The sequence below is a fragment of the Podarcis melisellensis genome (genome assembly GCF_964234715.1).
Source record: "Podarcis melisellensis genome assembly, chromosome: 2".
Classification (NCBI taxonomy): Eukaryota; Metazoa; Chordata; class Lepidosauria; order Squamata; family Lacertidae; genus Podarcis; species Podarcis melisellensis.
The window spans coordinates 36,949,860-36,974,610 of NC_138529.1; the positions used below are offsets into that span (position 1 = coordinate 36,949,860).

The 24,751-nt window shown below is 42.7% G+C and overlaps 1 protein-coding gene and 1 long non-coding RNA gene across 4 annotated transcripts in view; both read right to left on the reverse strand.

The window, feature by feature from the left end:
- GAS7 (growth arrest specific 7) overlaps positions 1–24,751 on the reverse strand; it is a 135,065-nt gene that overhangs the window by 88,942 nt on the left and 21,372 nt on the right. The window lies entirely within an intron of this gene.
- LOC309362515 lies at positions 76–7,447 on the reverse strand. Its single transcript, XR_014164992.1, has 3 exons — positions 7,008–7,447; positions 1,668–1,844; positions 76–200 (listed from the first exon to the last, which is right to left on the reverse strand). It is a non-coding gene; the product is annotated as an uncharacterized lncRNA (long non-coding RNA).

The window sequence follows — 24,751 nt, forward strand, 5'->3', positions numbered from 1 at the left end:
ACAAATGTAACACCTATCAAAATCGTGCATGGTTGTGTTAGCTGCAATTTACCAGCAAAACAATGACTGCAAACCTTGAGTATATTTTTTATTACATATAACTTGTTACTGTCTTCCAGAGAATTCTAGCATGATAAAGCTGGTTCCATTTAACTCCCTCTCTTTGGCACGGTTCAATGTAGCTGACACAGGCTGCGCTGCTAAGAGATGTTGAAAAATGGAAACAGGTCAAACAGCTGCACTAAATGACCTAGTTCCTTTGCAGCCTATAATTCCAAGTGCTTGAATGGGCTGAGCAGGACCACAGGACAGAGAGAGAACATGTGCTCTGTATGTAGAAGATCCAAACTTCAGTTCCCAGGCCTTTTGCACTTGGAGAGCTGCTGCCAGCATAGTCCTGCAGAACCTGTGGCCCCTCCAGAAACTGTTAGACTCCCATCATATCCCAATGGCTATGTTGGTTGCGGCTGATGAGAGTCTGAAATGTCTAGGAGGAAACAGGTTTCCCATCCCTGAAGCACATAAATCCAGAATTATTTGATTCCATATAAAATAGCATACGGGTCAGGTCAGGAGAAAAGATAAACACTTGGAAATTACACAAGAACACCGTGAAAAGTGTGCTCATGCAACATGAATGCCCAAACCATGGGCAGTCCTGTATGTACCATGCAGTTTATGACTGTGGCAATGACCAGCTCTCCCCTCCTCCCCAATCAATCACCCTCAAATGTTCATGTTGCTGAAATTTTGGTTCTTCCTTGCATCTTTACAGAACATTTGGTTTCCATGGCATCAGATATACCGTGTGAGATTGGGCTTATATTTAGAAACTGGAACAGGGATCATGTGAGCACCCAAATAGATATGCTCGTGTTGTTATAGCAACCAACAACTTCTATCTACGATTACTCAAATCAAGATTCTTTTCAGTTGGTAGAAGAATTCACAGTTGAACAAAATGACCCTGTTAGGAATCTCAGCTCCAGAGAGCGGACCCAACCTGGGATGAATATTGCTTGTTTTGCCAATGTTGAAGACAAGCAACAGAAACAGAAGCCTGGCATTGCTGCAGTGTTTATGACTGGGTGGCATTCAGCAGCTGAACAGTTGGAGAGAACCCAAGAGGAGCAAACATGATGGCGCAGCTTAGCCCCTGATGACCCTTTCAAGAGTCACTTGCCCAAATGAATGAGAGATGTACCAAGCCCAGACTGCACATACCACTCTCGCCACAAACACACTCTATGGCGTTAGCAGGACACCTCTAAAGGGCTTTGTTGCCCTCTTGAGCTCTGGAGAATAGGCTCGTTGTTGGTTGATTTTCAGCAGTTCTTGGACTGTCAGAGTCACAAGGCAGAGAGACCAGGGCAGCTGCAAAGTGAGAGCTCTAAGACTTGCGTCACACGCTCAGGGAATCCACAGCATCACCCAACAGGGGGCACATCCAGGCTTCATAAGTTGATCAACTTAACTTGGGTCTGGAGACCTGCAGTTAGATGCACATGGCTTTCTATATGGTCCTCTTCAGTAACTGAATGGACGCTAAACTAAGCCGGCATTTATAACAAACACACTCAATCGTAAGCCCAAATGCCAGAGCTTTCAAAGGCCCTCCAAGTCCCTGGAGACCAAAAGGGCTTTGTTCCACTTCAAGTTTTCTTTACCTGCAGCCTCTCCTCAGGACTTTTCCAGATTTTCATTTCTTTGAGTGATAACTATTCGTTTCTTGCCAGTGCCGGTGCAAAACATCAACACAAGGCCAACTAATTCACATTGCTGCATGGCAGGGCCAACCCTCTCTTGTACAAATTAGTTGCAGCAGATGCCGCCAGGCCAGCAGCCTATGCAGCGCAAAGAAGAAGAAGAGTTTGGATTTGATATCCCGCTTTATCACTACCCGAAGGAGTCTCAAAGCGGCTAACAATTTCCTTTCCCTTCCTCCCCCACCACAAACACTCTGTGAGGTGAGTGGGGCTGAGAGACTTCAAAGAAGTGTGACTAGCCCAAGGTCACCCAGCAGCTGCATGTGGAGAAGCGGAGACGCGAACCCGGTTCCCCAGATTACGATACTACCGCTCTTAACCACTACACCACACTGGCTCTCACTGCAGCACAGTGCTCTGTTGTGCGTGGAAGCACCCCCTATTTTGCAGATAAAGTGTAAGAGTGCTTGCTTGCAACCCATTGTCTGCGGGCTATTTTCCCTCAGGTTTTGGCACACAAAGTGAAAGTGGTTAAGGAATGGCAAGCAGCTGTACAGTTCATCTACTGAGAGTCCCACACATTGCTGTGGAAGACGTGTGGACATATTCTACCAATGATGAGGTACAGCTGGGGCGTTATTGATCTGCTTAAGCTAGAGGTGGGCAACCTGTGTCCCTCAGCCCAGTTTAGGCTGTGCCCACACTATACCTTTAAAGCATACTCAAAACACATTCCCTCCCCTCATAGAACTCTGGGCACCGCAGTTTCTTAAGGGTCACTATGAATTGTAATGCTGTGAAGGCCAAACAACAGTGCCCAGAATTCTTTGAGGAAAAGAATGTGTTTTGAATGTGCTTCAAAGCTACAATTTGTATGCACTGCTAGTGCACACAGGAGCAGAGACCCCTTAGGGAGAGGAGAGGGAAGTCGTGGAGGGCTAGAAAGAGGGGGAGAGCAAAGTCCTCTGCAAGGAATAAGACTCCTGACAAGAGCAACCTGTCCCTCAACACACAGCCTGCTGCGTAGGGAAGGAGAGAGAGAACATAGCAGTAAAAGAGAAGACAGATAGCCAAAAGAGAGAAAATAGAGTAGCCCAGTATGTGGCCCCCAACAGATTGCCCTTTAAAGAATGTGACCCTCATCATAAAAAGATTCCTTATGCCTGACTAAAGTCCTGAGGCTGCTGTAACAGGGAAGAGCCAGGCATCACCAAATCTACATCCATCTTCTCTGGAGGCAAAGGTGAACCCAACCTATGTCTCCCTTCCACAGATTAGGCCAAGACACAAAGATGGATGAGTGTGAATAGGAAGTTAAGAGTCAAGTTATTGGTGTTGCTTGGAATTTCACATTCTCCACTCCGGTTGTCTGTGTATCTAAACAAAACTGGGAACCCCAACAGGAAAGAGCTGCATAAGATTAAACTTTGATACAACCGGCCCTCCAGAGAAAAGAACCAGATGCAGAGGTGAGTCTCTAGAGTCCACTTTCTGTGAAACAGCATTTGCCTCTAAAGCACTGTATGCTTGGAGGAGCCTGGTTTTTATATACATTTCATCCAGAAATATGCAAAGACATTTCATATGCAAGACTTCACCCCCACATTTTATTTTATTTTAAGGATCTCTCAGTTGTGCAACAGTGCATACACAAATTTGGTTTTATGCGCATCAAAAATCCATATGAAAACACTAAAAGTGGCTTGGAAGCACGGTATATAGAGGAAAGGGGGTTTGTTTGCACAATAAAGACAGGTGATCAATTCAGGACTGCCTCTTTTGAGAGATAAGCCTGATAAGCACAATATATCTATTGCAGGCCTATACCTTTTCAGACTGTAGGTAGAGATCGAAAGGTGGGAAGGATTCAGTAACCTAGGCTACCCCTTACTTAGCATGCTTGCAGTTCTGTCCAAAGAAACATTTTAGCACCCACCTGCACTCCAGACTCAAGCTTACTTCCACATCTACTGTTCGTGAGAACGAGATCAGCAGCACAGTAGCTTCTCCTAGTGTCACCGACAAGCCTCAAGCAAGAGCACAAATGGAATCTGAATGGCTGCAGAGGGCCTGGTTTTCTCTGCCCCAGCCAGCAGTGCTTTGCTGTGCAACTGCTCTCTTTCTCACCCTGTAGTAGCCTTTATTAAAGGAAGGGTCTTCCGTCTTCCTCCTCCCTCCCTCCCTCCCTCCCTCCCTTTCTCCTTCCTTGGTCTGCCTAAGAAGATTGCCAACTGCTTCCCTCATTTGACTGTGCCACTGGGGAAGTGGAGTGGAGAAGAAAAAGCTGAGCAGTTTTCTATTTGCTTGCTTGCAAGAGAAAGTAAATTGGGGTGGGTGTTGGGGGAGAAGAGAATATGGAGAAGGAATTATCCATCACTTTAAAACAGGGTAGGTTTAAGAGGCAGCTGCCTACCTTCCAATATTTTACAGAGGAAATGCAGGGACACTTCTGTGCATGAGCGGGTGGGTTTGGAGGGCAGAGTCAAGCAAGCAGCACAGCCTAATGGCCCATGGCGGAGCTAATAATCAAGATTCAAAAGTGCCAGAAGCAGAAAGTGGAGGAAACTAGAGGTTCATGCAAGCCAATGGCTCCAGATGACAAAAGCAATGAGGCAAACGACAGCTTTCAAAATTCCTTGTACTTTGCCAGTCTCCCCTTTTAAGCTCCCCCCGCAATCTTTTCCAAGTCTCCCCACACTTCCTCCTTAATTTTCTGAGATCAGTAACTTAAAGAAGGAGGGAGCAGGCTTGCCCAAGGCTTTAAGGCAGCCCCCACGCTGGAGGCTCAAACAAGAACACAGGACTTCTCAAAGCCCCTGCAAATGCACAAGCAAGCTACTTCAAAGAGAGCTTTTGCACAGGCGTTTAATTCCCACTCAGCCAACAAGGAAGGATTAAATCCTGCTACCTTGGCTGCCAATGCAGGATTCAAACCTGTCCTTCCACCCATCAGCTGACGTCACCAGTGACATAAGCTGATGGGTAGGTGGCCATGGTTTGGGGGAAATGGCCTCGTGGGTTGTCCTGTGGGCTGGAGGAAACCCACTCCTGCTATAAGGTAAAACAGTGTCTAGAATAGAGTTCTACATACAAGCTTGTGTCTCTAAGGCTTCAGCTTCAACTGAACAGACATGTGTATGGCACAAAAAGACAACAGGGAAGGCACCACTTGTTTAAAATCGTGGTGACTAGATGAGACAAACTAGATGTCTGTCCTGGATGAATTTTGAGTGTGACAACTGATACGCAACGGGATTCACTGCTGTGTGAGCTGGAGAAGAAGGGGACCAGAGGAAGAATCGTTAAGAACACAACAGCCTACTTTCAGTTTATAATGCTGCTGTAAGAGGAAGTCAGAATTTCCCTCCCCAATTCATACACAATTGTGGCTCCAATATGGAGAGGATTCCAAATAATATGACAACTCTTATCTATTTAACTCCTATGGCAAACATCCCAGTCTACGTGAACAATGAGCTTCAGGTTACCATCCTAAACCTACTTTATTAGTGAGTGAGTTGTGGACTTACTTCTGAGTAAACATGCACAGGATTGCACTGTCTAGAAGTGCTGCCTTTTGTGAGACTTTGTGAAACTGAATTCCATATGGGAATTCCATTGCCACCCCAAACTGCCGGGGTTAACAACTCTCCTTTACATGATTACTATTTCTGAGAAACAAGCAGAAATTGTTTCCAGATTTTCACAGGGGTTCATGATTTTCTTTCAATTTACTTTAGCATTTGATTTGATCCTTGGGTGTATAAACAAAATGACAGGACGAAGCCCATTCACGGTTTATTATCGGAAGGCAGCTGATCATGAACACAAATCCCAAGTGTGTCAACAGCCCTGACAGGTGGGAAAGGCGAAGTGGAAGCCCTGTCATGTTCAGTGATTTTTGGCTTCAGTTTAGCTTCCATAAATGCAATGGCGAAGTTTGCAACCAAAAAAGAAAAGAAAAGAAAAAAGCCGCAGCAGAAAATTCACAAGAGTCAGCAAGAGTTCAGAAACTAAAAGAGCTATTTTTAGATCTTGGTGAGAAAATTTTAATGTGATTACCCCTCAAATGTCAAAAGGGATTCCTGGGAGATCAATATATACGATACAGCTGCCAAAAAACCACAACAGTGAAGCTGAAGGAGTCTGGGAGAGTGACTGAACCTTTGGTTCCTTTGAAACAAAAAGGGCAGGCACAACACATAATTAAGAGGAAGTTTCCTCATGTTGTTGTTTTAAGTAACTAACATTGCCTAATGCAACTAAAAAAAAGTGAGTAGTCTCATTTTTTTTACATTTTCCCATACTTCTTGTCCCTGCAACATAGTTGCACATAAATTGAAACTCCCCGTAATTTGGGAAGTGGGAGTTGCAAGAAAAATGGGATTCAAGCCCCAGGCTTCTAGGCTTCAGAGTGCCTTCAATGAAGTCATGGCCCAAAGATGTCTACACCTACTGCATGCTTTCCTTTCTAGCACAAAACAGGATAAAGTATGCAAATCAAGAATGCGAAGAACACCCTTGTCCTGCTCACACTGAACTACTTACAGGTGCCTGGAGGTGGGGGGGGGTCCAGGTAAGCCCAATTCACACTGGGTATGGGCATTGGCTTCATGAAGATCTTGGCCCCTCAAGTAAATGTGTGTTGCATCCAAGTTGGCTAGACATCGTGAGTTGCAGTCATGCTATAATCACCCAATTCCCTAATCACTCATGGTATCTAATAAAAAAGGTAAAGGACCCCTGACAGTTAAGTCCAGTCGCGAACGACTCTGGGGTTGCGGCGTTCATCTCGCTTTACTGGCCGAAGGAGCCGACATTTGTTCACAGTTTTTCCGGGTCACGACTAAGCCACTTCTGGCGAAACCAGAGCAGCGCACGGAAACGCAGTTTACCTTCCTGCCAGGGTGGTACCTATTTATCTACTTGCACTTTGATGTGCTTTTGAACTGCTAGGTTGGCAGGAGCTGGGACCGATCAACGGGAGCTCACCCCGTTGCGGGGATTCGAACCACCAACCTTCTGATTGGCAAACCCTGTAAGTTGACACAAATCTACTGATCTCAGTCAGGCCCTCTAGAATTTAGGATGATACGTTATACCTGTGGTGAAGTGAACTGCCGTTGGCAAAAAGTGTATGGCACAATGAATTTGCTCCATCGTAAGACTCTGTTGTTTTTGCTGTAACAGACTGCCCCTTGGAAACTGCCCCTGATAAGTAATTTGAAGAGGTGCAGCAATGATAGGAATCGTTGTGAACAAACCGTGTCAAAAGTAGTTTCTAGTCACTGCCTTCCTTACATCTGTCCATTGATTTGGTAGAGAAAAATAATACTTTAAACTCTATGTTACACTTCACCCTTCACTCTGATGTTGCAGCTACTGACCCATAAGGCAGAGGTGTGCTAATGGATGTTACCGTACTTCTTTTTGTACCATAGAATAGAATAAAAACTTTATTCCCCTCAGGCAATGGCCCTAGCAACAAGAGAACATTACAATATACAGTGGTACCTCGGGTTAAGAACTTACTTCATTCTGGAGCTCCATTCTTAACCTGAAACTGTTCTTAACCTGAGGTACCACTTTAGCTAATGGGGCCTCCCACTGCCGCCGCGCCACCACCGCACAATTTCTGTTCTCATCCTGAAGCAAAGTTCTTAACCCGAGGTACTATTTCTGGTTTAGCGGAGTCTGTAACCTGAAGCGTCTATAACCTGAAGCGTCTGTAACCCAAGGTACCACTGTACACAGAAGAAGTGAAAATTAAATTTAAAAGCACAGTTTGGGGTCCTGAGTCAACAGTCAGATAATGGACCTTATTCTGATTGCCCCAGCTAAGAACCTAGCAACCTTTGCTGTTGAGCTTGAGCTGCCGGAAGAAAGGACATATTGTACCATATTGAAGTGGGAATCAAGAGCTGTACTAAAAACAGAACTCCTAGATATGCCACCAGCCTTCCATTTTTTAACAAGGTTAACAACACTGCCCACCTAACAGGTACCCAAACTACTGTATCAGCTGAATAAATTTCTGAGGGCACCTCCTAGAAATATTAAAAGCCTTATTTCATTTCTTTGATATTTCCCTGTGGATTGATTTTAAATTCCAGATTTAAAATCACACACAAAGGCTAATTTAGATAATAGCTTTAAATTAAGTTTCCCATTTTTGAACTCATGTATTTCCTGCAGAAATTTGCATTATTGGTGGATTCTTTTAACATATAAAAACATTTTGCTTTGCATCTGAATATGATGGTTATACAAGCTAGGAGCATAATGCAGCTCACATGAACTGCAGAATGATAACTGCTTAGGGACAAGAGACAAATTTCTGCTTGGCTCTTTCTGTATACAGTGGTACCTCGGGTTAAGTACTTAATTTGTTCCGGAGGTCTGTTCTTAACCTGAAACTGTTCTTAACCTGAAGCATCACTTTAGCTAATGGGGCCTCCTGCTGCCGCCGCGCCGCCGGAGCACAATTTCTGTTCTCATCTTGAAGCAAAGTTCTTAACCTGAAGCACTATTTCTGGGTTAGTGGAGTCTGTAACCTGAAGCGAATGTAACCTGAAGCGTATGTAACCCACGGTACCACTGTATACACAAAGATATCATTAAACAACATTACATCCTTGAAGGTTGAAGGGCCTGCAATCCTATGCAGCAATCTGAGTTTTTTTGCCCGGGGTGGTGGTGGTGATCCTATACAAATTAGGCTAATGTGAATTGCATTGGAAAATCTCCAGATACGCTAGAAAGTGTGATGTAATTTAGTATGTTTCTTTTACTGGTGATTTGTAAACAAAGCTTTAAAAGTACCCCATGTTAACATTTTGTCCCAGTACACCTGGAATATTTGGCGGGGGAAATTAAAGAAAGCTTAATATGATTTGAATGTTATACTATGTCAAAATGTTTTTGTAGTACTTGTAAATAATTAAAGGCAATGCTTGGGAGAACTGGCAGAAAAACATTAATTGCACGTTTGAAACTGCCAAGCTTGCCTAATTTTGTATTTGCAAAGGGCATTCAATCATTTGTTACTAACGAACTTATGAAACAGAACATTTTCCATGGAACAATAAAGCACTGGAAAAGATATCCCATCTTGGCAAATCTTTTGCCCAACGTCACTGATCCTATGCACTCTTATTTCCTTCTGAGTAACCATACACAGAATGCAGCTAAGTCTAGGATTTTTCAGAGGCACAAGCTGACGGTTACTAGGGGAAAATATGGTGCCTCTATAAAATGGAATGTTAGTATCTCTGCTGCTCAGTTGGTAGAGTCATATTTATTTATTACTAGTATTTTTCTCTGCTTCTGTCAGTCTGAAGACTATCGGAGCAGCTCATAATATTAACTCATAAGAATTTATAATTTGCAACTGAATGCACTGCAGAGCTCAGGTAATTGGAAGGCATAAAATAGTGCAAGATCACCTACATGGGCTCAGTAGAGTATCCTGGCATGGTATACTCTCATGCTTCTGCTGAAGTGCCTGGGAAGAAGCCCACGGCAATGAAGACAATTCATGACTAAGTCTTCACATGGGAGTAAGCCTTAAACAAATGGGACTTACTACTGAGTGCACATATAGAGAACTGTGCTGTTACTGTATAAAGTATTATGCTGCCCTAGGCTCTTTTGGGAGGAAGAGCAGGTTGTAAATTCAACAAATAAATAAATAATACAATGCTAAAGGTAGCCATCCTAAAGTCAGGCAAAGGCTGGCGGAGCGACTATTGGAAGTAGATTAAATACCCCACTGCCAGGTCCAGAGGGAGACTAGCTACCTAGGCAGCACCTACAACCACAGAAAACTCGGGGGGGGGGGAGTACATACAAGCAAAGAGCATGTTATGTCTGGCCAAGAATCCATTGCTCAGCCTGGTTGTAATCCCATACCCACCTACTTGACTGAACTAAGTGGGACTAATTCTGAATAAATATTTAAAGCACTGTACCGCTAACCTCCTTGCCAACAAAGGTCCGTATAGTTAAAGCTATGGTTTTCCCAGTAGTGATGTATGGAAGTGAGAGCTGGACCATAAAGAAGGCTGATCGCCGAAGAATTGATGCTTTTGAATTATGGTGCTGGAGGAGATTCTTGAGTGTCCCGCGGACTGCAAGAAGATCAAACCTATCCATTCTTAAGGAAATCAGCCTTGAGTGCTCACTGGAAGGACAGATCCTGAAACTGAGACTCCAATACTTTGACCACCTCATGAGAAGAGAAGACTCTCTGGAAAAGACCCTGATGTTGGGAAAGATGGAGGGCACAAGGAGAAGGGGACGACAGAGGACGAGGTGGTTGGACAGTGTTCTCGAAGCTACCAGCATGAGTTTGACTAAACTGCGGGAGGCAGTAGAGGACAGAGGTGCCTGGCGTGCTCTGGTCCATGGGGTCACGAAGAGTCGGACACGACTAAACGACTAAACAACAACAAAACTGCTAACCTCAGAAGGTCGGCACCCCTTACGCCCCCATGTTTCTCTTTCTTTCTATGTGACAGAAGCTGTTTGATAGATGTTCATGATTCAGCTTAAGATATTGTGTATATAGGCCTTTATACCCTTGTATTTTAAATTTTAAACCAGAATTTCAAAAGTTAAAAGATAGTAAAAACAAAGCAAAACCCCACCCAATTTATTTAGCCATCTGCCCTATGGTATCTTGATCCTCTGGCCTTAGAAAAAGTTACATTATATGGTTTATGGGAGAAATCAGTCTAGTTAAGGACCTCACTCTCCCCCACCTATCCTCATGAAATGTTCGTCTAAAGCACAATTCACATGATGGTTAGAACTGGCTATATTTAGTCCTGGATCAATACCAACAGTGCAGCTGTTAAAATCAGTAGTATTAAACATGCATAGATTCAATATAGAAATTATTTTTATGTACCTTTGGGAAGATTTCCAATATAAGCTCTATTTTAGCATTCTGAAAAATCTCCAAGCACCAAATTGCCTCGTTCCTATCATTATTTGTCTTGTTTGCATCTTAACACGGGTTTCAATTTTGAGAATGGTGTTAATAACTAGGAGTACATACTCAGGAGTATATCCTCTCAAATACATCTTATTTCTAAAGAGTGAATGCATTGAAAAGTGCTATGTTTGGGTACTGATCTTACACTCACACCATAGCATGAAGTATGTTCAACTTCCTGAACTTCAGGAGGACAGAGAGCAACTTATGACACAACAAAAATAACTAAATAGGAACGTGACTATGAACACATCACTCAGAAGGCAAAGTCACCACATAGTGAGGTAAAATATGCATGGTTCTGGGGGTTCTTAATCAACATTTTATAAGTCAAATCAGTGGTTTTCAACCAGTGTGCCATGGCACCTTGGGGTGCCTTGAATGATGGTCAGGGATGCTGTGGACAACACTGGCCTCTGTCCCTCTTTCCTTCCCTCCCTCCTCTGAGGTCCTCTAGTGTCTCTGCCTCCCCAAAACTAGTGCAGCTGGTTGTTGCAGCAACCCTGGCTACAAGCTCCCCAGGCAAATGATGCCTCTGGGGCTGACCAGGGTGTGCCAGTTTGCAGGAGCTGTAGTGGCCTTGGAGTAAGCAAGCAAGCAAGCGGGTGAGGGAGCCCAGCCTGCCAACCCTTGCTGTTGGGAATTGACAGACAAGTCCCAGGCCAACCTCTGCTTAAAACCTCCAATGAAGGGGAGTCCACCACTGTTCCTGCCTGGAGAACACATAATACTGATTTCACACATATACAACTACAGTGGTACCTCGGGTTAAGTACTTAATTCGTTACAGAGGTCCATTTTTAACCTGAAAGTGTTCTTAACCTAAAGCACCGCTTTAGCTAATGGAGCCTCCCGCTGCTGCCACGTCACCGGAGCATGATTTCTGTTCTCATCCTGAAGCAATGTTCTTAACCTGAAGCACTATTTCTGGGTTAGCGGAGTCTGTAACCTGAAGCGTGTGTAACCCGACGTAGCACTGTATGTTGCTACAATCCAACAGGCAGCAGTCCATAGTACCAGGTGAAAATAATATGCCAGTAGGTCCCACCATACTCTCTCCCTCACATAGCACATGCACAAACATGCATCTCTTTCTCACTCATATATGCACTTCATATATTTCTCACGCAGACCATACATACACAAAAACCACCCCATACACTCCCTTCCGAAATTCCCACACACTACACGCAGACCTCTCTCTGCCCGGCTCTCTGTCACCTCCACACCCAGTGCAACTCTCTCAAATGCAAAGAGCATGCCTGACATTCGGATTCATTGCGGTGCCTGTGTGCTATTTCCAGGTTTAAAGGCAGTGTGCCTCCAAATCTCAATGGCTGGGGAACACCAGTGCGAAAAGACCATTGTCTTCAAATTCATTCTCTCTCTCTCTCTCTCTCTCTCTCTCTCTCTCTCTCTCTCTCTCACACACACACACACACACACACCAGATTAGCCTACTTGGCGACCAAGAGTGGGAGATGAAAAAGTGCCTGTAGTATGCAGCTTGGATTGCTGGCACCATCTGGAGCTATTTGCCCCATAGGCACCATTCTGCAACGCAACATTTCTCCAACTGTAGCCCCTCTGTGATCTGGCTTGCGTGGGTTTGTTCTGTGGAGGTTTGCTATGCGGATGTCCTACAATAGGAAGTATAAACTATGCTGCTGCAGCAGCAATATACTGAGCAGAAAACGGATGCCCCGTGCAAAAATTAATAATATTACAGTGGTTCCTCGGGTTACAGACGCTTCAGGTTACAGACTCCGCTAACCCGGAAGTAGTAGCTCGGGTCAAGAACTTTGCTTCAGGATGAGAACAGAAATTGTGCAGTGGCGGCATGGCAGCAGCAGGAGGCTCCATTAGCTAAAGCGGTATCTCAGGTTAAGAACATTTCAGGTTAAGAACGGACCTCCAGAACAAATTAAGTTCTTAATCCGAGGTACCACTGTACTTTTAAAGGAACAGGGACTGAAGAGCTAGTAACAGCGCTTCTTCTCATCAATTCCAACGACAACTGAAACAAACTGGGAAAGGGTGGGAAAGCATTTATAGACTAAAATCGGTGGATGTGGGTGAGCATCTCTGCGTGGTCCTTCTTAGCCTGCAGAGGTAATTTCCCCCCATGGCAGGGATTACCACTAATCTCAAAATCAAAATGGGGAGGATGGGGGGGATATAGTTTAAAAAGAGCTGGGGGGCATATGGGAGGGAGGAATTAGCAGACAGAAGACTGTTTAAGCCCCACAGCAGATTCTCCCCTTCATATGCCTCCAATTAACATTACAGTACAAGGCAAGAACAGGCTAGGAATCATATGTCTTTTAACATACAATTCCACCCTCACTTGTATGTGCTGTCTTGCTTGGCCTTCATTTGTAGCATTGCTATAGTTTATATATGAGGTACTTATAATGACAGCCAAAATCTCTGTTCTTATAATAAGTGAGTTTTGTCATGTAATCTTGAATAACTCTAAAAACAGGCCTCTGAATTTGCCTCCCCCTCAAAAAGGTATTCCCAGCAGCTCCCTATATATTTCCTACCGTGCCCCACCTGCTTTTGTCCTGGTTCAAAGACTAGTTTCTCCTGACTTATACTTGAGGCATTTTTCTCCCTAAAGACCACTTTGAGCACTTAAGGAATGCTTCAGGAACGCTTGCTGATACTGAATATTTGCTAGGTGAAAACCTTCCCATACCTGTTTGTGGTGGCTTAAGTAAATCTCAACAGCATTAGCAGTGGTGAGGAAGAATCCCCCTTGTTTGGGGAAGCGGGGTTGGGGTGGGAGAAAAGAAAAGCAGGGGAGGGAACTGAAATAAGACTCTCCCTTTTACCCTTAAGTCCCAAACAGAATTCCTGGTTAGAACTCAGTGGGCAGAGCATGAGACTCTTAACCTCAGGGCTGTGAGTTCGAGCCCCATGTTGGGCAAAAGATTCCTGCATTGCAGGGGGCTGGACCAGATGACCTTTGTCGTCCCTTCCCACTCTACAATTCTATGAACCTTTAAAAAAAGCATTACACTCACAGTCTAGTATGTAGAAAATAATATGTTGAGGTTGGACGTGGGAGAAAACAATGCTCACTGGGTGGCCTTAGACAAGCCATTCTGTGTCACAGTCTAAACTACTTAACAGAGTTTTAATGAGGATGAAACAAGATCAGGATGTATTATAAAAAGAAAGAAACCCTTTTAAGTTAACAAACATTTCCTAAAACTCTAAAAATGATTGGATGGGTTTCAAAAGTTACCACATGAGACAGAAACTGCATTGTGTCAAGGCATTTCTTGATTTAACTATTTAAATACAGGATTCAAATGGAGATGTGGTGGGCGGTTTTCTGTTTCGTTTTGCAAAAAGGTGGTTATAAAAAAAGAAGTCTCAGTCCTGTAAGGTGGGCGGGGGGGGTACTATAGTTAATTTAATGAAACAAACAGTAAGAACAGGCCCTGCTAAGTCAAACCAAAGGTGTATCTAGACTCACATCATGTTTCCCATAGCAGTAAACCAGGTGCCTATGGGAGCCCGCAAGCAATATATGGCTGCATATCATACACACTATGCATTTAAATCACATGACTCACCCCAAAGAATCCTGGGAACTGTCAATCACCACTCACAGAACTACAGTTCTCAGCACCTTAAACTATAGTTCCCAGGATTCTTTTTTTTGGGGGGGGTCCATGTGCTTTAAATATACTATGTGTATATAGCTTAAGAGCACCACAGCACTCTCTCCACTCATGTTCCCCAGTAACTGGCCTTCAGAGTGGACAGCCTTATCATTTATCAATTACCAGTACTCTAACCAGCCTAGGACTTGCCAATCAGAAGGTTGGTGGTTCGAATTCCCGCGACGGGGTGAGCTCCCGTTGCTCAGTCCCTGCTCCTGCCAACCTAGCAGTTCGAAAGCATGTCAAAGTGCAAGTAGATAAATAGGTACTGCTCCAGCGGGAAGGTAAACGGCGTTTCCATGCGCTGCTCTGGTTTGCCAGAAGCGGCTTAGTCATGCTGGCCACATGACCCAGAAGCTGACCGCCGGCTCCCTCAGCCAATAAAGTGAGATGAGCGCTGCAACCCCAGAGTCGGCCACGACTGGACCTAATGGTCAGGGGTCCCTTTACCTTTAACCCCTTTAAAGCCACCATAAGGCAGGTGCCCATCATTACGTCTTGTACCAAACTCCATAGTTTAGCAAGGCACTATTTGGAGAAGTACTTCTTCTTGCTTCAAGGCTGAGCCGCCGCCATCAATCTGCACCATTTGAGTGACCTCAAGCTTCTAGTTACACACACACACACACATATAGGAGGGAGGGAGGGAGAGAGAGATCCATTTCCCCCATGCCATACAGAATTCTATACTCCTGTTTCATGATTTATCTAATACCTATCTAGGACATTACTGAGATCAGAACTGAAAAGAACAGAATACCAGAAGTTTCCTTTGTTTTTGTTGCTTTTAACATTTGCCATAGAACTTTATGCAAGGTGGAACTTAATAAAAAAAATGTATTTGGCAAGTTAATCAAAATTGGCTCCAATCCAAAACTTCAAGGGCATCCCTATCCTAAAAACATAAGTGGTGAGTTTTCCTTTGATAGGACAAGTCACATTCTTAAAGATTAGAGTGAACTAAGCACTTTCGAGCACCGAAAGTATCTTTGGCATCCTATGCATGTTTATTGAAAAATAATTCCCCCTGTTCAATGGGGTTTACTGCTTAGAAAGTTGAAGTTTCAGTTACACGCACTGCAGTACTTGATAGGAGCTTTTACTCCTGTTTATGGTCTTTGTTTTTAAACTAAACTATAAGGAAACAGTGCCAAGGTACAAACTGACTGAAAGTCTTCAAAGTGGGGGCAGACTACGGGAAGCTGTCAAGCTTTATTCGTATTTTCATAGAGAGTTAAGAAAAATCAACTCAGTACACAGAGATGATACTAAAAGCTGCAGACAGAGAACTGTGCTATGGACAAAAGGCAAGCCACAAAAGGAAACTAAAGAGGTCAGAAATATGGGCAGGAAATAACAAAATGAGATTCAGCTTGGAAAAATGCAGCTACAGGGAAAATCAGCCAAATAGAACTATTCAGTGGGAGGGAGGTCTTGGGGAAAAAACAATTATAGCATTTATGACCCATCCCACCCTGCAGCTGGGGAGCATGTGTCTTTGCGCGTGCGCACGCACACACACACACACACACACACACACAGAGAGAGAGAACAGCAGTCATACAACAACACGTTATAAAAGAATCCTGTTTTAGCTCCAGTAACTTCACAACTGTATGATGGACTTCATTTGCCATGTCCAATAAGAAGAAAAAATAGCACACCGAGAAATAATGCTGATGTGGTTCCGAGTGTGTGCAGAGTGACAGCCTTCTTGATTTAAATAGTTGACCTAGGATTGCATAAAGATTTGTTGCTTCATGCAAACATCTTGATTTGTTTTAAGCAAAAAAGGTTCAGCTCTGTAAGGTGGTAGGGCATATAAACATCCCATCATGCAAAGCATAGAACCCTGGAATCTTTGTATTCTTAGAATTTCAGAAGCTCTTTCCAATGATTAGCCCTTAAGTGTCTTAAAGAGGGATACTTCCCAGTAAGTCATATACTGTTCAAATGGGCTGTCCTTCATGTCATGTTCAGCAAACATATTGGCTGTGGCATTTTCCACAAACTGATGTCTGGAATTCCTAATAGCAATGATACTGGTAGTATCACATGGCTGGTTCACCCATTCCCTTCATAAATTAGGCTTAGCGTTATACAAAACAAGCCTTTCTAAAAAACAAGCACACCACTGTGTCTTCCATGGCTGCCCTTCAGCCCAGAAAGTTCATGCCACTGTATTTTGTTTTATAATCCACACACACTATCATGAAGTTCAGAGTACGCAATGCAAGAAAAGGAAAACAGCAAATTATATGACATCCTATTAGAACACCATTGACATGTTTCCACCCTTTGCTCATTTAACTGTGGGCGCCAAAGCCAATCAAAGGAAGTTGGTCCAAAACTTTGGTTCGACTTTGACAAGCTTGCAACGAGTAGTTCCATAGCTGGGGTACAACTACTAAGAATGTCTTTCTTTTGAACACTTGGTGTCTAAGTCTGAAGCACAGGTGGTATCATTAATAGAGCACCTTCAGTGGATCTCAGAGAAGCAAGCAATGAGATGTTTTCTGAGGTATACTTATCCTTAGTCATTTCTTTTATCAGCTAAAACAAACACCTGAAAAGAACTAGTATCCAATGTGGGTGTCAAGCCAGATCATCAGAAAAGTAACCATTCAGAAAGAATTACCTTAGTTCCATGTAGGAACATGTTTACAGAATTAAAATTTAAAGTCATGCCCTCTGCATTTTTAGATGGCCACTATAAGAAATTACCCTTGGAGCAGCATTTCTGTCTGTTTTGTTGAAAAGTTATAGAGGATATTGTTCATTATTTTACTCAGAGCCCTTTTTGTAAGGATCCTTTTGAAAAATATTTGAGTTTAGTGTCAGGAAGAATATTGCTATACTTTTAAAAATTTACAAGGTATTGGGGGGGGGGAGCTACCTGAAAACTATGTTACTTTGTTCCCTTATTTGCACTGGTAACCAGGAAATGAAGAGCTAAATTTGTGGCTCAACTCTGAAGGTTCCTGTTTTGTTGTTGCTGCTACTATGGCTTATTGCTAAACAATAAATTTACTACAAAAAATAAATAAATAGGAAGTATCCACCTAACTTGTTCCATCAGCACAAGGATTTCTGCTTGCACAATGAAACACTCCCGTCCCACTCACCCCACCCCACCCCCAAAAAACCTACTCCAGGGTGTTGGAGGAACTTTCAGAACAGATCTAGGAAGTGCATGAGGAAAGAAAGGGGGGAAGATTCTGTTGTGCAAGCGGAAATTCATGCACTGATTAAATGAGTTACCATAGTTGGATACCACCCAGTGTGAATGTCAGGTGTAGCTGCAATAAGAACAGCTCTGCAAGCCATACTGTTCAATGTAGTAACCTATGCCCAACATATTAACGGAGAGAGAGAGAGAGAGAGAGAGAGAGAGAGAGAGAGAGAGAGATTGGCTTAGAAAAAAAATTAAAAGTTGGGGTAGGCTGATTACTTTGGGTATAAATCTCCAGAGTCAACAACTTTTACCAGCATTCAATTCACCTCATTAAAAAAAATGTTTTTAAAGTTTTCCCTACACAGACCGCAAGGAAATGTTATATTGCACTTAAAACATGGGAAATAATTAGATTAACTTTGTAGCTATGATAAGTTTTGACTTAGCTGGTAAGGGCAAATCAGTTCACGAGGTTTGAAGTCACCCCAGTTTGAAAAATGAGCCATACTTAAAATATAAAAACCCTACTGGAAGTTCAAGAGCCAGTGTTGCTCGCAGGAAAGGAGAAGTAAGAACTTTGCAAATGGCTTGTATCCCATTGTTAGGCCTTGACCCTGGCAGTCAATGATTGAATACAACAGAATGGAAGAAATCTAGAACGGAATACAAGAGCAAACTCTAGCTTTGATTCAGGTACCATTAGAGTGCTCTACTTACAGCTGAAAGACGGACAGAGCTTTTACATCAGTGAGGCTCAGCTGCAAGGAGGCTCAGCTCTTGTCTCCAAGCACAGAGTTTCTCCTATTCTATATTTAGGCCTGTTTCAAGTACACAATGCCCTGCAACCCCAAAACTGTGAGCAAGGAGGTGTAATTAGTTTTCCTCCTGCAGCCACCTTCTCTGATGTTCTGAGAATTCATTAGGAGTTTTCAATGGCCATCTCAGTATATTCTTCAGGTTGATCCTGGCCCACATGAGCACAGACTCTGCTGCAGAAATCTGGAATTCCAAGCATCTTAACTTGCAGCGACTTTTCTAAACCATTTACAGCCATTAGAGCAATGGAGAATGTCATGCAACTGAATTGCTGGATTATCAAAAGTTTTATATTATGTGTCTCTATCATTCTGCCTTTTTCTTGTAGCCACAATACTTAACATGCCTTCTCTTCCCACACATCCATAACAGAACACCCGCAGGCTTTTTAAAGAACAACTTCACCATCTATTTGAATTAAATAAATGCTTGCAAATCTGATTAGTTTTCGTAGTTTATTTTGGAGGAGAATTTTGTTCCCTTTGGCACGGAGTACCTGCAATGCTGATCACAGTGATTCTGGAAGGTGGATCATCAACTGGCAACATAAATCATTTGGATTAAGGGTAGAACAGAGTCTACTCTGTGGGGCTGAAATTTTGTATATCTTTGAAATCCATCAAAGTTTTAAAGCCAAGTACTTTAGACTTCCCTGTTGCTCATCAAGATGTCAAACAACAATGCCATAAAGTGTAAACTATCAGATACTGACAACCACTGTCACGTACTGATAACTGATATGTCAACACTAAGTGCCATTGCGTATCAGTTGCTGGCTGCCAAATATCCTGAGATATGCTGAAATCAAATATGCACAGATATTGGCTTTGAATATTCAGCAACTATTTGGCTTATGGAAACAACATCAACGTTCAGAGACCCTGGGAGCAGGTTTGTTGCAGCTCCAAAAGGAATTTCCTTGCACAAAGTATTGAAATGCAAAGCCTGCCCCACCTCGTAAGTTTATGTTAGCTTACAACGTATAAAGTTCCTCTCGCATTTTGTAGAGCAACCTGCTCCTGGCACCTTCTAGGATCGGGGTTTCGCACATTGTTCCTATGGGAAGCTGACCTTGCCTTTGTGCTGCACTGAACAACTCTCTGAGTCCCTTCTAGCTCTGCGGCTGCTCTCACAAGCTACCCAGAGAAGCCAAAGTTCCCACCCGCAACTACCTCGCTTGTTTCTGAATTGCTAACATGGTTGTCATGGTATCTTAAAGGCAGGAAACAGCCCTTTAAAATGTGAATGATAGCCAGATAAGCAGGCACTATTTACCTGAAATTATCAAACAGATGTGCATTCAACCGTTTCTGTGAACAGTTTAAACACCAGCACACCAGCCCCATTGTTTAAAAATCAAAACATCCATGCTGGTCCCCACCTGTAGCACAATAACTGCTCATTTAAAACACTGGGATTTCAGGATTTAGAAAAGAAAGGGGGAGATCATCTTTTCCTTTATGGAATGAATACAATACTGGCATTTGTGAGATCAGCAGAGAGACATGTTGACAATCTCCAGCGAAAGCTCTCCACCACCATTCTATAATGATGGCACCGTCATGTTCAGTCCTTTTCCATGTTTTGCTACAAAGCTCCATTCGGCATTCAGCTCTCTGAGGCAGTGGACAGGCCTGACTCACAGAGGATCTACACAACATGACTGGGTGGGAGAGGCGAAAGAGAGAAGGCCTGGGAACACATCCAAAAGTTCAGATCAACGCAGAGCCTCACAAAACCGCTATCACCAAACACAGTTCAACAAGCCAATTGGAAAGGAAGCTTTTATTTACAACTCACATTTAACTCCAGATGACACCAGCATGAGCCCAAACAAGGCCTGCATCGCATTATGCATAGATTTCACAAACCTATGACCTCAGATATGTTCCAAGCACGTTGGCCTGCTTAGTCTTTGCCAAGTCCCTTAAGGGGCTGAGGCAGACACATGCTTGAAGCATCTGACACTCTGCACAGAATCTAACGAGCAAGGCAGCCACGTGCTCCTCCAGCCACCATCCCCTACAATGGCGTCATTGCCTGATCCTCACTTCCTACACTTCTTTGACACCTTTAAAGGAAGACAGAAGCATCTATTTCCATCTAGTGAAAGAGAAACCTGTCAATTTGGGGGTTCTCTCAGACCATCATTTTTTTCAATATTAAGTTCAGTTTGCCACATTTCCACAACTGATTGCAATTTAAGAATTAAAAGAAAAAACCCCACGAGAATTAATCAGCATTCTAGTGCACATTTCTACCAATATTTCATTTCACTGCTGATTTGTAAGGGTATTTCTAAACCAACTATATAATTGGTGTATACAATAAAACATACTTTACTTCGCCAAACCTTTATTAGGCATTACAAATATAGGACATCATAAAACAGCCATATATAAAATTTTAAAATATATACAAATAAACAATCATGTAAAAATATGTAATAATGAGGATTTTTATTGGAGTTTCTTCCAGCTAAATAGTGCCATTCACCACTCTAAGAGATACTCTTGATAAAAACTCATTTTTGTCAATAGGAGCAAATGACCCAACTAAAATGGTCCCAGGAAATAAGTGTAGCAGTGGGGCAAAAACTTGCATTTGATTTTAGAAGCCAGGTACTCTTTAATCTAAAGAATATCAATTCTCATAGTGACATTCTGCAAGTATATAGTAAAATCTTCAAAACGTTTGAAGAGCTTAACACTCCACCAAAAGTCAGGGCACTTAAAAACAGAACTAGTTCCTGGTTTGATGATGAAAGTCTTCAACTTAAAAGAAATTGTGCTGAATTTTCATAGATAACCGTACCAAACTAGAACCTTCCTACTTTGATGAAAAGAAAATATCACCTTGTTCTGGCCAAAAAGAAACAAAAATGTGCCACCCTAAAATGGTCCCAATTACTTGACTCCATCCAAAACAAAAATAACAAAGCATTTTGGTCGATAGTATATAAATTTCCCTAAAATATGCATATTTGTATGTTATTTTCACAAATATGTGCATTTTTATGCACACTTTCCCAAATGTACACAACTTATGCACACAGTATATGTCTGGAGAACTGCATCGCAAAATTTGGACAAGTGCAAATTTCAAAGAAGAGCTGTGTTTCAGTTCATTTTCCACTGCAATAGTTATCATCAGGTACAACTTTAGAATAGGGAGAGAACTGGCAAAAGGCAACAATGTTGTCACATCTTTCCTAGTTAACTAGGAACTTTTTCTCTGAAGAGAAACACAACCTGCAGAGGCCACATGGCATTGGCATAATGTACAAGATTATTTCTGCATATAAACCGAACATGGAGATCTTTGAAATCAATGTTGAAATGGCATGCTTTAATGGACACACTCACTTTTTGCCCTCTAAGTCTCCGACACTCAGCTCTGCTCAACCAGAACCCCTTACTTTTTATTAGGTGAGCACAGCCTGGCTGCTTTATTTCCAACTTTCCTGCAACGTTGATCATTCATGTATCAGAATGTGCACAATGGTTTACACAACACTGAACAGAGCCAACCAGCACAGAACCTGTCTTTAAAAAGAGTAGCCATGGATGGCAATGTATATTTTATGATGTTGCCTGAATTTTGCTCAAGTCCTCATGGTACCATTTCCATTATTATTCCTAAATAAGTCCAGGATTTCAGTTTTGCAGTTTGACTAATCAAGAACACTGTATCATCCTATCAATTTAAATTACAGTTATACCTTAAAGGATGGTTCCTGTGCATATTCAATCATTATTTGGTTAAAGTTCCATAAAGCAAAGGCTTTAAAAGATATTAAAAGGTCCCATCTACTTTAGGGCTGGGGGGTTTTGGGGGGAAGGAGAAAGAATTATCTGTGAAGCTACCTTACAAGCCCAACTATTAACATATGCTTTAAAAAATTCCAGCACAGAGATTCCACAGAAATGGGCTGGTTCTATTTTTAAGTGGCAGTACAGTGTTAAATCATGCAACTTTCGGATCCACAGCCATTGGAACTCATCTGGAAGTAAATGCCATTCAGCTTCTTTCCTAGAGCTTATGTGAGCCACAGACCATTCCATGAGACACATATGGCTATCCTCAGCTGGCATATAAAAGCATGCGCGCGCACAGACACACACACAGAGGTACAGGCAATGGGGGTCAGGGGAATGTGGTGGATGTTATTACAAAGTGAAGTCATAGGCCCAGCAATGTGAGAGATGGGTGTGCCACATTACTACAAAGCACACAGAGGAAAACGAGATTCATTCAAAAGAGGAAAAGATCCAATCAAAGTGGGTGTGACCCATTCCTGACTGGTAATGAATTAGAAAAGCAAGTATATATGGACAACAAAAGAGAGACAATAACTTTCTGTGATGAGCTGGCCACTCCCAGTCTCAATTGAGCCTGTCTGACAGTGTCAAATCCACTAATAAATTCCACACATCAGTTTCACAATACTTCTTTGTCGACATATTAACCCAGTATTGTCACCTCCCACCAACGGTGGGTCTCCTAAGGCCTCAGGCACATTTCTTTCCCAGTTCTGCTACCTAAGACTTTCTGCATGCTTGAAATAGGGAACAAATCCTATATTTCCATATAGATCCTATGTAGGCTGCAAAGGAAGAAAACACATTTTCTTGCCTTCTCACTTCATTGCAACTTGGGGTCAGTGCACACCATTACTGGGTGCATGACGAGTCGGTGTTTTGCAGGCTGGACAGAATTATTTGCATAATGAAGCAGCCTAACGAACCAACCTTCAGGAACACAGGTCATAATTTGCCACTAGAATTAAAACACCACACACACAAACGCAAAAAAAAAAAAAAATGTTTTTCCCCACATAGACACAAATCTCACCTGAATTGGCTTTACCTCAACCCCAGTCCGGGATCTCCCTTTTCACCTGCATTCTATCCAGTGCAAATGTGTCAAAGTCACCTCCCTCTGTCACAAATTTACCTTTCTACTGTAATCAATAGGTCTCCTTGCAATTGTCAGGGAGGAGGTGACAAGTGTATACAGGCTAAACCTGTCCCATCTGTCGAAAGGCTCTTACTGAAATGAAAGTAGAATTCTCCTTTCAAACATCATTGCAAAATTTCACAATAGAAGCAAAACACAAAAGCTACACTATCCAGGAAGGATAAAGTGTGGGGGGAACCATTTCAAGTTACTGTATTTTTCTTCTTCTTCTTCTTACGCCTGATAGTTGCCATGGACACCAGAAAACTTTGTATGTATCTGTGTCTAATTAGCCGCCCCCACACTGCACCATAGCAACACAGCTAATATTGTCCTCTAAAGATTACTGTGTTTTTCGCTTCTTAAAGCATATAGATTTGTAGCTAGTTCTATAAAGGTTACCCGTTTCTTTAAAAGGGACAGTCTGGAATGCATCCTACTAGTTAAAAGAAAAGCAAGATGTAAACATCAGAGGAGGAATATTCTTTCAGCAGCCAGGGCTGGGCTATGAAGCTACTTTTCAGTGACAGGTCTTGGGCTGGGATATTCTTGTCCTGAAAAGATTAAACACAAGGAAGTTGAGGTACCTTCATGCTTCTTCTTGTCCATTGTCCAACAGAGAAGAAAAAGCTTGCTGGTGTAAATCAGGGATGGGGCTTAAAGGGAGGTGGACCAATATTAATCTCTGCTGTAACACAGCCTGATAAAGTGAATGCTGTTTGCCTGATCAAGGAAAACAGACATGGGGGAGAGGGCAAAGAAAAAGAACATACTATCAATTTGTGCATTATGGTACAGCATCCAGCAGATATGCAACAACATCTTTCAAGGATATTCCATCACGCCTAGACTTTCGTCCCCCACTCTAATAAAACCAGCTATAAGGAATTTCTTGCAGTCAGTACCTTATCAAAAATGCATGCCCAACATGTCACTTTCTTGATTTACTGACCATTTTTGTGTGGAATCACGGCAGGCAGCTCTTCAGAAGTATCCAGGCAAAACAGGCAATGTCACTTCCTTCTGAATCCTGCAGCTGGTCCCTTAGAAGTCTCTCTTTGCTTACACTCGAGTTTCTCCTAAATGGCTTCCAATTACCTGGCTTTACTGCATGCTTACTTGGATGTAACTCCAACTGAGTTCAGGGAGGCTTACTTCCAAGTAAGCATGCTTAGGCCTACAGTTTACACTTGCCTCAATTCCAACCTTTGAACTGTGATTTTCCACAGCCTTGCACCTTACCTGCTATATTAACAGATTTGCCGAAATATAGTTCATAGGTTTCTTATCACAGGTGTGCCACCACCTCAGTCCAGCTGGTGACCTGCATCTCCTGCCGCTTCTTTTCAGACTACTTCTATAAATTCAGGTTCAAGTTAAGTTCTAACCATAGGCCATCACTTCCTGAAAGCTGCAGTAT